Here is a 13887-nt window from a genome sequence, read left to right as displayed (position 1 = left end):
GGTCTACCTGAAGCAGGCTCCAGCAAAAAGGCAGGAGAGGAAGCCCCTGTCTTGCCCACAGGGAGGCTCTCGGGCGCCATTTTGGGAAGATGTGAAAGGGGGAGAAAAGTCTCCTACATTTGTTAGGGGTGGAGCCCCCTTCCGCCTTCCCCAGCAGTTCTCCTTCCCGACCTCCTGCCCTGGCCCTCACTGCCCCTCAGGCTCATGAGCGGGACAGAGAGCTGAAAGGAGCCTCGTGCAGATTCGGACCTGGGGACTTTGTAAGGCCATTTCTGCTCTTAACTTTATTTATTTTTATTTCAAAGCAATGAATCATTGCTTTGTGGAGCCAGAGACCGATATAACAGGTAAATGGGTTTCCGCCAGGTTTCCATGCCGTTGGGGAAACACTTGAACACAGCACACGTATGCGCACACGTAGCCTTAGGGGACAAGTGCTGGGTTGAAATCCTAATGTGATTTTGTCCTCCTCCAAGAAGGGTGAACACAATATGGAGAAAAACAGAGAGAGGGTGAGCACAATATGGGGAAAAACAGAGAGAGAACCAGAGTAGCTTCCGTGGGTGGAAAGAGTGTCATCTGAACAATTATCATTTTGAAATAAATATTATTTATCTACATTGAGAAAATACTCCTGCAAGTAAAATCAAGACTTTTTCCTCCCATGATTTGAAGAGGTTTGGTCCACAGCAGATGAAGTGATAAAACTTACTTGGGCTTCCTGATAGGTTAGAAAAGCCTTGTAACGATTCTCTGAAAGGGAACTAGAGATTGCAGCTGAGTATAGGAAGTTTAACAAACCACCTGGTAAGCATAGAGTCAGAGTTGGGGTTTTCATGAAAATCCCCTAGGTCTCTAATAATAATAAGTAATCCATCTAGACAAAGACTAGACTGGAAGTTCAAAATGTCTCCATCTCCAGAACCAAATTCTTTCCCTTCAGATCAGATGTTAGCCTCTTTTCCAGCATGCACCCAAATTTTCAGAATCTGTATAATTTTGCTTGTTTAAGGCTCCCAGAAAGGATAACATGACATTTGACCGTCCGTGGATCAGAAATGTATTGCCAAGTTACCATCTAAAAATCACTCATGCTCCTCATACAGAAGAAGATGCTTTTCCAAGGTCATTATCAGGGAATCCTCTAGGTGGAAGAGACTGTCGGTATTAAAGGGAGGGTAATTTCTATGTGAGGAAATATAAAAGTGGACACAGTGGTTCTTGTTCACTGTAAGGCCAGGAGAATTTTTTCTCTGACCATCTTCAAGTGCCCAGAGCAGTGGTTAAGCAGTTATGGCTGCCAAGAATCTGAGGGCTAGGGAGGTCAGACATCCAGGTGCAAAGTGTCTCCTGAGCCTTTAGCCAGGAGAAAAGAGAAGGCTCTTTTCTGTAGAGTCACTGTAGGAACAAAAAAGGGCAGGTCGCTGTACCAAACCATCCCCAAGACTTCCCAACAAGGAGAAATGACACCCAAGGTTAAGAGAAAAAAAAGACTTGAGACTCGAAGGCATCCGGTTTGTCAGCAAATGGTCCTGTCCAAAGGGCTCCCTCAGAAAGCACGGCCAGTGACCCGCATGCTTTGGGCACTCTCCTGTTTCCACACCTCACACCCTCATACCTCGTAGCTGTATCCCCTTTCCCCCAACTTGGAATCCATCTCGACTTCCTGCCCAGACTACACACCACCCCTGGCGCTGCTTCCTGGCCTGCCCTGAACACGTCATGGACTGAGAATGGGGTTCTAGCCATTCCCACAGCCATAGGCCGTGGGCACCAAAGGAATAGACTGGCTTGGACAAGGCTGTGATGACAGGGGCTGAGAACAACCTGTGGCAAAACACACGAGCTCATTAAAAAAGAAAACTAGGGTGGCGGCAGCTCCCCACAGGTGGAGCACTGGAATGACTATTACTCTTGTAACATTGCTGTTTTGTTTCCATACCCCAGAGCTACCCCGCGAAGCTCTGTCCATCTAAGAGGAGCCACATAAAGCCCCTCGGTGCCTCCTCCAGCCACGTCCTCCTGCTCAGGCCCACCTCACGTCCCCCCTCCCCGCACCTTCTCTGAATGACGCTTGTTCTCAGAAAGATGGGCAGTGCCTCCGTTGTCATTCCCCCCCCCACGCCTGCACCCCCCACCCCTTCCCCTCCAGGCTCCACGACCTCACAGTCTTACGGTTGTAAATAGTGCTGTACAGTTTGTAATCGTCAAGGAATCCCACGTCCAAGGCCTCGCCTGCCGCGCCTTCTCACCCTGGAGAAAGGCCAGGGAACCTAGAAGGGGCAACCTTTTAAGGAGAGCTTCAGGGTCATCTCTGTGTGAGACGCTATGTATATTCCTGTAAGATTGCATTTTTATCTAAGGGAATGATGTTATTTAAAAAACAGAAAAAACAACAAAAACAAAAAACAAGAATTGCAAATAAATTTCTTAACAATGTCTACATTGCTTTCATCGTATCTTCACTGTTCCTTAACTCTTCTTTTCTCCTCTTCTATAGAGGTCATACAAATATACTATGCTCTCAATTATCTCAATCGCCCGAAGGGGAGAACATGGGAAATCTGGATCCAGTAATAATCCCTGACCTATTTCAGCAAGTAATCTCATCATCCACCTCTTCCTTCCAACGGAAGGGTTAACAGAGAAAGCCAAAGGTAGACAAGGAGCCAGAAGAGAAGGCATTCAATGGATAATCCACAAAATAGAAGGCCCGACCCCCAAATGATCGGGAAGGCACAAAACTGGTGTTGAATGAAGGAAAGAAGGGCACCAGGGAGGGGAGAAGACGGGAAGGAGGGAGGGGAAGATAATGAGCATCAAAGTGCTTTGAAGACCATACAAATGCAAGGGGGGAGGGGGTTTGTTGTTACTCTTTTTATAACTCAAATGGACTCCAACAAAGCTTCCAGAATAATTCCCTGCATGCCCTAGCTGAGTGAAGTTGTAAGAACAGAGATCCTCCCGTACTCTCCCCACTGGTGGCCGGGTCCATTCTGGGAATTGCCGGACATCAGCCAACAGCTTCACTTCCCCAGCAGAGCTCCCTTCACCCCCCCATCCCCCCCCCCCCCCCCACCGCCTGGACCCTGAACCCTGGAGTCCAGGATTACATGAGAGAAAAAGAGGCACAGATGGGTGGGAGAGCTTGGCCGGAGATGGACCCCACCCATGACGGCTGCCTGCGCCAGCTCCAGGAGCACGCTGGAGGTGCACCCCACCGCCACGCGGTCCACCAAGTCACGACCTCTCAGGGTGGCACCGTCAGTAGGGAGGTGTCATTTGTCACCCATTTTTTGCTCCCGGGAAGCATTAAAGTGCCAAAGCTTGCACGCGCAATTTTTAATCCACTAGAACAGATTCGCGGCTTTTCTTATAAGGAAATTACTCTCACTTGCCTTTGGACATGTTTTCCTGAATGGGAGGAAAAGGAGTGGCGTGATAGCCGACCGCCAGGAATTACGCCTGACCGTGGGAGGTGTCACCAAAGTGAGGGTCCCCATCGGGTGTGCAAGGCCACACTGCAGCTTCGTGACAAGCGCCAGCCTGGTCTTTGACCCCCTCTTCCTGCATCAGGTCTGCTTCTGCCCATTTCTTCCTATATCACCCCAGAGGAGATACGGTTATTGATCAGAATATTAGATACCTGACTGGAACACAGTTGCTAACAGGGCAGATTACTGCTTAGTAAAAAACCAGTACACATAGATGACACTCACTCTTGTACTTTACTTTTCCTGCTTCTGTAATAAGCAGAAACAAGCTTTTTTTTTCCTATGTATTTTGACCTCTTTTCCTGTCTCTCTCGCTTCCTGTTTCCATATGGCTTGCCAGGTAAGTGGCTCATCCATCTCTCAAGCTCTTGCCCTCCACGGGTACATCTGGATCTATTAGCCCAAGAATGTAGGCTGTGGGATGGGAAAGGGGGTGTGGGAAGAAGGCCCTGACTGACCCTGAGCCAACGTGATGGGCCCCAAAATAGCCTTTACAGCTCTCCACATTGTATATTATCAGACTTCTCCCAGCTAATAATAAAGTAGTACTTAGATTTCTGATTTCCACAATTCCCTGGGGAATCCAAGGAGGGGCTGGGCAAGTCTTGGCCTTCTTGAGCAGCTTCAATAACATAAAAATTCCACATAACCCCATCGGATGTGTTGACCATTATTTAGCCCAAAAGGTTCAGTGATGCTCCATTGACATACTGTGTGACACAATGTTGGAATCAGAAATTATATTCAATAGACTTGTGGCAAGATTCCCAATTACCAATAAAGCCTTCTCCCCTCACAGCTGACACATGCGACTCTAGCTTTAACATCTTCTCTCTTTGGCCTAGCGTTTTTCCCTCAAAGTGTGGCCCCTGAACCACTTCTGAAAACCACCTGAGATGCTTGATTAAATCACAGATTCTTGGGCCTTACTCCAGGACTATTATATCAGTTTTGGGGCTGAAGCCTATCACTGCTTTTTAGACAAGTTCCCCATGTGTTTCTTATTCACACCAAATTTGGGAAACCACTGGTATCAGTGGTTCTTTTTAACTTTGACTCTTGTTAAAAGGAAAAGGTCCCTGGGGAGAGAAAGCTTTATGCTTCTATCATTCCATTATATTCTAGAGAACCAAAGGTCTGAGGGTATCAATCAAAGATTTGGAAGCAGGATTTTATTGGAAATGGGGACAACTTTTGTCAGCACTGGAGAGAGAGAATGGAGAGCGGAGGAAAAGTATGACAAAAGGTGCAAGAGGGTAATGGTTTATACATAAGGGCCAGAGGCACCATGAGGCAAATTTATCCTATTTCACTGACTTAGAAATTGGGATTTGGCTAATGAACAAAAGAAGTCAGCTGTGGCAGGGGGCCTGGCCCTCTGTTCCAAGGTCCACGAGAAATAAAAGATGGGTTGGCCTTTTGCACATGGCTGCCATCCTGAGCATCTTACTAGGAAACTGGAAAGCCTTCTTCTGCAAACTCCTTTGAGGGTATGGTGGTCCTCAAAGTGGGACCGATGTCAGTGGGACCTTCCCCTAATCCTCTCTAGAATGCCTAAATCGGAGGAATGCCAACATTCTACCTCAGAGATTAAACTAATGGGTGGGGACTTGACAATATGAAGAAAGAACAGGCTGAGAGGACTCTGAGGGGTTTGGAAAGGTTCTGAGGAATGACCTGCCCTTCAGGTATTCTCCAAACTTAGCAATGAGGTTGCAATCACTGATCATCTCCAGAAATTCTACCTAATAACCTTGAAATTCCAGGCATGTTTTTAGGAGAGGATTTGAGCTATGTTAGAACTGGAGTGACCATATAAGATGTCCAGACCAGAACTTTTGAGAGTAAACAGTGGCTGGAACATCAGGAGGAAACCAGGACTGTCCCCAGCCAACTAAGACATGTGGTCATCTTGATTGGAACCCAGGAGAGAGAACACAGCCTAGAGAAGGCAGAGTGTGGGTTAGCTGGCTCTCTGGAGACAGAAGTCTCCCTTACCCCAACTCTTGGCCCCAAACTCAAATATTCACATAATTACCAGACCAATATTTTTAAGTAAATCAAGTCACATCACATTCCTGCTCTAAACTGGCCAATGCTTTCCCATCTCTCTCTCACACACACACACACATTCATACATATATGAATGTGGTTAAAAGGGAAAATGTTAGACTTTTTAAAATCCTACATCTTTCCCATGATCTATAGAGCCCTAACAGAATATGACCCTGCCTACCTATCTCTCTGCCTCTCAGATCTTGCTTCCTATTCACTTAACTCTCAGCTATACTGGCCTCCTTTTTACCATTAAATCTGTGAATAAACCAATATTCACACCTGTGCCAATTATCAAATTATTGCCTTTCATCTCTAAATGCACCCTTCTTTATCCTGCTCTGTGATATTGGAGCTTGACTTGACACTCATTTCTCCTTGGCCAGTTAGCTCAACTGGCTTCGTCAATAGAGGGCAAAATAAAGGGACTTCCTTCCCAATTTTGGTGTGCCATTTTTTCAGCATGGCAGCCAGTGGATCAGTGCATGGAGACCCAGAAGGGCTCATCTCAGTAGGCCTTGCAGCCCAGTCTAGCCTGCCTATGCCCTCCAGCAGGTTTCTCCATCTCCCAGCAGGCCACTCCTATGAACCAGCTCTGGTCCATGCCCCCTGGCAAGTTTCTTTACCACTGGCAGACTGTGTGGTCCTGAGATAGCCATGCCCTCCCCAAAGAGGCCTGAATCAACCTTGAGGTGAGTGGGAAGGTCTTCTGAGTTCTTATTTCCTTCCTAATTCACTCAGCCTTGGATGCAGTAGCACTTTCTGAATTTGCTACTTCTGGTTGGGTCATTAACACCTTTTTAAGAATTAACAATCCTTTATATTAAAACTTTCCTGTTCAAATTATTGATGTGATTTCTATTTCTTGATTGGACTTTGAATGATAGATACAGAATTGGCACTTGGAGAGGTCTGAGGAGACATATTCTCAACAATGAGATCTGGGAACGGGTTTGGTCATTCATTTGGATTTGAGGGCAGTGAGGAGTTCTTTGGCAATGGGAATTTGGATGCTAATTATCCATGACATACAGTGATATCCCAGTAAATCAAGTTATCACCTGTGGTTGACTTGTAGGGCAATAGCGATGGCAAAAAGACTGTAGTGTGGAATGGATTTTCCTGAGTGCAGAAAGAAAAAAACAAGTTCAAGACCATGGTCTGAAAACCAGAGCGTCCATATAACTAGTCCTAATTTAAGTTCATTTCTTGTTAGCATAAGACGAACATTGCTAAAAAAAAAAAAAAAATTTAACCATGCAAGCGGCTGAATTACATCAGCTGAATTACCATCTGTATTAGCCAAAGGGATGCTGATGCAAAATATCAGAAATTGGTTGGTTTTTATAAAGGGTATTTATTTGGGGTAGGAGCTTACAGATACCAGGCTATAAAACATAAGTTACTTCCCTCATCAAAGTCTATTTTCACTTGTTGGAGCAAGATGGCTGCCGACATCTGCAAGGGTTCAGGCTTCCTGGTTCCTCTGGGCTCAGCTCTTCTGTTTTCTCCACAAGGCCAGCTGTAGAAATGAACCTCTCTAGACTTTGCCTCTCTCCACAAGGTCAGCTGTAGACTATCAGGTGATAGTGAATGACTCTGTCTCTGTCCCTGGGCTTTCTGCTGTGTCTAAGGAGTTGTCTCTATTTCTCTGTGTTCTTCTCTTGGCTCAGGTCCTCTCTTCCCGGGGCTTGCTTCTCTTTCCTCTGTGTGCTGACTTCCTGGGGCACCAGCTTAAGACTTCAGCATCAATTCCAACATCAAAACTCCAACATCAAAAACACCAACATCAAAAACCCTCAACTCTGTCCTTTGCCATGACTTTTATCTTTTATCTGTGCCCTCATGACATGGCCCAATCAAAGCCCTAATCATAATTTAATCATGCCCAGGTACAGACCAGATTACAAACATAATTAGTATCTATTTTTGGAATTCATCACCATATCAAACTGCTACACCATCCATGACAAGTTTCTCATGTGAAAGTTAGGGCATTGGTTGGGAAAGAATGGGACTCTGAAACTTGAAATGGGGACACCTCAAATCTCCAATTCACTCTGAGCATCCTTGACAATGGAAGTAGGTCATCTCCTGTGTCTAAGAAAACTAGCCTTCCACTGCTGGAAAACCCTATGATAACTTCACTTGAGGCAGGTGCCTTGAGAGGGATGCTCATTCTCCTCAAGACTCACAATTACCCCTGTTGCCACTTGACTTACGACATGGGTCAAATCTCAGCATGTTTTAGGGCCTCAGATACACAGTATGTCCCAGGAGAAATATACTAAAAGAATTGCAAGGCTTTGTGTGTGTGTATGTGTGTGTACAGAAATCTAGGGGATGGGGGGGGGGATAGATTCAAAGGGTGTTATACCAAGGAGGATGGAGTTTATATGAGTGTACTTACTAGAGGTTCCAGACTTTGTATGTTAAATTATGAGGCTGGAAGTAACTCTAATGTGTTTTGTTTTGTTTTTCCTTTTTTTTTTTTTTTCTAATGTCTTTCTTGGTTAGTTGACTGAAACTTGGGCCCAACAGTTGTAATGCCAGAGCTTCCCTAGCATGATGTTGACATAGGCATCCAAAGGCTTTGGAAGATAAGAATGTTGCTATCGATTTATCATGTGTAACTTGCATACTCATCCCTAACCACATCTCCAGAAAAGGCCCAGAGGGCACTCTCTTCACTGAGGTGTTGAGAAATAAATTAATGAGGGCAGCACCTGCATCCTTTACAAGCTCTGTTGTTCCTTTCATTTGTAGACTAGATATGACCGTGGTAGATGCTATCCTGATTTCAGTGGGAATGATGGAGTAAAGGCGTAATGGAGGCCTAGAGGTAGAATGCAATTCTAGAATGTACCAAAGACAAAGTGGGCATATTTACCATAAAGAGAAGCAGGGACATATGATAATCAGAAACCTCTGACCCACAGGGATATCAAGTGGTGGCTAATTAGCCATATTGCTCTTAGTAATAAAATAAAATACTAAAATGATGCTTGATCGAGATCAACAGTCAAAAAACTATGACCCATGGACCAAAACCAGCACTCTGCCTATTTTTGTAAATAAAGTTTTATTGGAACATGATCATATCCATTCATTTACAAATTGTCTTTGGTTGCTTTCCTTTGAAGTAATTGTGACAGAGACTATTTGGCCTGCAAAACCTAAACTATTTATTATCTGGCCTTTTACAGAGAAAGTTTGGTGATCCCTAATCTATATAACTGAAAGAATTCTAGGTCTGCTGGTTAAAGACCTAATTTAAGTCACCACAATGGCAAGTCGTGGTCTTTCATCTAGTTTCTAAGCATAAGCCCATTCACAGACGCAGAGTCCCTTAGTTGATGGGGAGGAACTCTGAAGCATTGCCATAGTATATTCAGTAAATCTTCTTCCAAGCCTTCCTTAGAGAGATCTGTGGTCATTTATTAGAGTGACTGGGCAATGGGGAAAGAAAACACGCAGACTAAGGAAATGACTGGAATCTGGCTCTGAACTGATGTTAATTCCTAGGAACTCAAACACCACTGTGTCCCACCAGAGCGGGGGCTTCTGTGATTAGGTGATAGATGGAGTCTAAGCCCGAGGTTGACTGACGGTGGTCCCAGTTGGTCCACAGACAACTGGATTATTCCCTCAGTTCCTGAATGTATTTTTGGAATAAACATACCTGGCAACTGGCAGAAGCCCTACATCGGCTCTCTGACCCATTGAGTAAGGATGATAATGTTAATCAGTGCTAAGCAGAAGCTCCCAGAACTTCACGTCCCTACAAGTTGCTGCACCTTGCACCATTTGCCAGAAAAAAAGAGACAAAATATTTGGTCATCCTTTTTTGCATTTTGGAGGCAACATGTGTCCTTCCTTGACCCATCCACCAACCTGCCCATAAGGCTACCAATTTTGAACAAGGGTCAGAACAGGGGAAGGCTCTGTAAATAGTCTAGGCTGCAATACAAGCTGCTCTTCCACTTACCTTATGATCCAGCTGGTCCAATGATTTTTCTAAGTGTCTGTGGAAAATAATGTGTTTGCGGCCTCTGACAAGCACCAGTAGGAGAACCACAATGCAGACTTCTCAGATTTTTTAATGCATCTTTGCCCCTTCTGTAAATAATTATTCTTCTTTTGAGAAACAGCTTATGGATTACTACTGGCTCTCAGCAGAGACTAAACATCTAATATAGGATGTCAGGTTACCATGCAGCCTGAGCTTTCCATCATGAATGTTGTGTTAATTACCCATCAAGTCATAAAGTTGAGTGTACACTACAGCAATCAAGCATCAAGTGGAAATGGCATACAGAAGTCTGAGCTCAGGATGACACAAGAGTCAGGTAAGTTATCTGAGCAGGTAGTTCAGACTCCTTTGGCACTAGCACCTCCTACATTAACTCTTCTCCATTATTTCAGGTCTATGGCCTCATGGGGAGTTACCTACGAAGTGTTGCCTGAGGAAGAAAGAACTAGAAACGGGTTTTCAGTGGGATTGCATGATATATCGATACCACTCAAAAGTGAACAACTGAAAGAGAATAGTCCCATTCAGGAATGATCCTAGGAGCCAGCATAGGTGAAGGAAAACTCTCCAAGAGGGCAGAACTTTGAGCAGTATCTTCAGTTGCTCACTTTGGTCTGAGAGATGGTCAGAAGTACAGATCTACATGATTCATGGACAGTTGTTAACAATTTGACTGGATGGTCAGGGACTTGGAAGGAATAGAACTGGAAGATTGGTGACAAGGAACTCAGAGGAAAACGTGTGTGGAAGGACTTCTCAGAATTGGTACAGACTATGAAGAGACTTTTGCTTCACATGAATGCTTACCAAAGGGTATCCCCTGCAAAGGAGGCTCTCCATAATCCAGTGGACAAAATGACACACTCTGTGGATGTCAGTCAACTTCTCTCCCCAGCCACCCCATTGCTTGCTCAATGGGCCCAGGAACAAAAGAGCTATGTTGGCAGAGATGGAGGTTATACACAAGATCAACAATATGAACTTCTCCTTACTACGGACAAACCAGCTACTGCTACTGCTGAGTGCCTAATCTGCCAACAGTAAATATCAAACAGAGCCTCACATGGAAACTCCCCAGGGGCACCAGCCAGGCACCTGGTGACAGGTTGATTACACTGGAACTCTTCTACCATGGAGACAGCAGAGATTTATCTTCACTAGAATAGACACACATTCTGGATTTGCCTTTCATACCCATAATGCTTCTGCCAGTGCCACAATCTATGGACTCATGGAATGTCGCATTCATTGACATGGTATACCTGATGGATTTGTATCTGTTCAAAGAAATAATTTTATATCAAAGAAAGCACTGCAATAGGCTAATACCCATGCAGTCTTGCTATCACCAGAAGCAGTTGGCCTAACTGAAAGGTAGAATGCTTACTGAAAACTCAGTTACAGTGTCAACTGGGAGACAGTACTCTTAAAGGATGGGGTCTGTCTTACAGGCTATCATATATGCTTTGGATCAGAGATCATTATATGGTGTTGTCTCCTACATTATTGGAATACTTGTATCTAGGAATCAAAGTGTAAGAAGTGGGTGAATCTCCTCTCACTATTATATCTAATAAAACATTAGCAGAATTTTTTATTTCACACCAGCAAACTTGAAGTCTTCTGGTTTGGAGTTCTTAGTTTCTGGGGAATGAGGAAGGGGAGAGGGGAGGGAAGGGGATACAATGATGGTTCCATCGATTTGGAAGATGATAATGTCATTTGACCACTTTGAGTTCCTTATGCTACTGAACAAAGAGGCCAAAAAGGGATTACTCCACTGATTGAAATAATTGATTGCAATTACCAATGGGAAATTAGATTGCTGCTACATAATGGGGGGGGTGCTATGCAAAAAGGAGGATTATATCTGGAATCCAGCACACTTCCATGCCCAATATTAAAGGTTAATTGAAAGCTACAGCAAACAAAAAGGATTCAGACCCTTCAGGAATGATGGTTTGGGCCACACCACCAGGATGAGAACTCCAACCAGTTAAGGTTTCTGGCTAAGGGCAAAGAGAAAATGGAATGGGAAGTGAAGAAGGAAAACATAAATATCGGTTATGACCTGGTGAGCAGTTACAAAGATTATACAAATTTTGTCTATTTTCATGTATATATATATATTCATGTATAGTAACTCTCATCTTCTTTCCTTTATTTTATAAACAAGTTGTTGGAGCTTAACATTAATCAAAAAAAAAATCTTTAATCATTACTTAAATCATTAGGTAACAAAATATTCACTGGAACTGTGACTGAATTTGGAGGTACTTACCATAGTCAGCAGTGGACATGTCACCCTGTGTATCTCTGCCTGGGACAATCGTCATTTAGATGAGTGCTCAGACATGGTAGTTGACTGGCTGATCTTACTGTTCAAACCACCCTTCCTTTGTGGCTAAACCGAAGCCTCCATCTGTGCTTTGAAACAGGATGGCCCAGACCCAACCACGCAGTACCATTGCTGCAACAAAGATTAGCCAAGGGAAAGCGGATATGAAAAGTTTCCTTGCGATATAAACCAGACCTTGAGCTTTGCCGGTCAATGAACCTGCCTGAGAATTACATTGTCATTACCCACAAGCCCTAGAAACAGCATCTCTGGCACTCACTGCTAAGACCTGTACAGGAAGAGGGCAAAGGAGAATTGTTTCCTGGGAGAGAAGAAGAGCATGTGTCCACAGATGCTTTAATGCTGACACCATCCAGCTTCTATTGGCCTATGTACCATTATGGGGTCCCCAGGGTCAGTGTATTCACTTTCTTTTACTGTGTAGCAAATTTCCACCAACCTAGAGACTTCAAATGATGCACATGTATTATCCCACAATTTCCCTGTGTCAGGCCTGAGTCGAGGCCTGGTCCTGGGCTCAGGGCTGTAATAAGGTATCATCTGAGCTGCACTCTCACCTGGAGACTTGCTCAGGGAAGAAACCACGTCAAAATTCATTCCAGTTGTTGGCAGAATGCGATTCCTTTGCAGTGGTATGACTGAGGTGCCCATTTTCCCGCTGATTTTCAACTGGGGGTGCTCTCAGCTCTAAAAGGCTCCCTGCAGCTCTGTAACTACCTCCACAGGCCCTCTTACAACTTATTTCTTCAAAGCCGGCAAGGGGGAGTTTTTCAGTCTAGAATGCTAAAATGGAGTTTTTTCTAACATAACCACAGGAGTGACATCCCGTTGCCTTTGCCATATAATGTAACCCAGTTAAGGAAGTGACAAGGGCCTTTGTCATATTCTTTTGGTTAGAAGCAAGTCATAGTCGCTCCCTGCACTTGGAGAGAGGGGATTCCACGATGGGGTGGTCGCCAGGAGGCAGAGGATGATGAGAAGTCGCCTTCGAGTCTGTCACGGTCAGCCTCAGGGCAGGAGACTACAGCAGAGGGAAACCTCGTGGAAGGGACCTGAGATGGCGGGGCTTTCCCCTGGGCAGCACTTAGTGTACTCGGCCAGGCGGGGCTCCTGGCACTGCCCGCTGAGTCCTGGAGGGGGCCTGAGTCTAGGGCACAGGATGGTCATGCCAGCTCCTGGGGTAACAGTCCTGGCACAGGATGAAGTGACTGACCACCCCTTCTCTGCAGCACCCTCTCTCCGGTCACCTTTCTTGCTCCTCCCCCCCAAATGCCAGTGAGCTTTCCCCCAGCCTGGAGGAAGACTGGCCCATGGTGTTACCGGTCAAAGTCAAATCCTTTGTGCCGTCAGACAACAGGACTGAGCAGAGGGCTGAGAGCCCACGCGAGCGGCTAATCGCCTGCACGTAGCCAGGCTTCGGCTTATTCCGTGACAGATGGGTCAGGTCTGGCAGCGAGGCACTGTTCTGCAGGCTGGGTACAGGGAAACCCCAAATCTTCCACTGAACTTCATCACTACCCTGGCCACGCCCTTCCTCCCCCCAGCAGATCTCATGCAGGTTTATCTGGTCCTTACAAAGGGGAACAGAACAAAGTCTGGGCCCACACCTAGGGGTTCGGACAACCCCAAGAGGCAGAACTGGAGAGCGCTGACCCTGCAGTTCCAGCTGAGAATTCTCCTGCGGAGAGGAATTACCTTCTCGTCCGTATTTAGGGCCAACATTGGAGGGGCCAGAGCACCAGTGAATCAATCTTCTCAGAATCGTTGAAGCTCTTCACTCTAAACCTGTAGCCACTCTCCCAGATTTGAAGGTATTGGAAAGATAGTCTAACAAGCCCAGTGCCAGAAGCTCTGGTGAGGACCAAATCTGATAATACCTGGGTCAGAGCTTTGAAATGTTCTCAAGTGCCTCCCACCCACCCCACCTTGGCCTCGCTTAGACAGGA

This window comes from Dasypus novemcinctus, chromosome 20 (genome assembly GCF_030445035.2).
Source record: "Dasypus novemcinctus isolate mDasNov1 chromosome 20, mDasNov1.1.hap2, whole genome shotgun sequence".
Taxonomy (NCBI): domain Eukaryota; kingdom Metazoa; phylum Chordata; class Mammalia; order Cingulata; family Dasypodidae; genus Dasypus; species Dasypus novemcinctus.
This window is presented reverse-complemented; position numbering follows the sequence as displayed.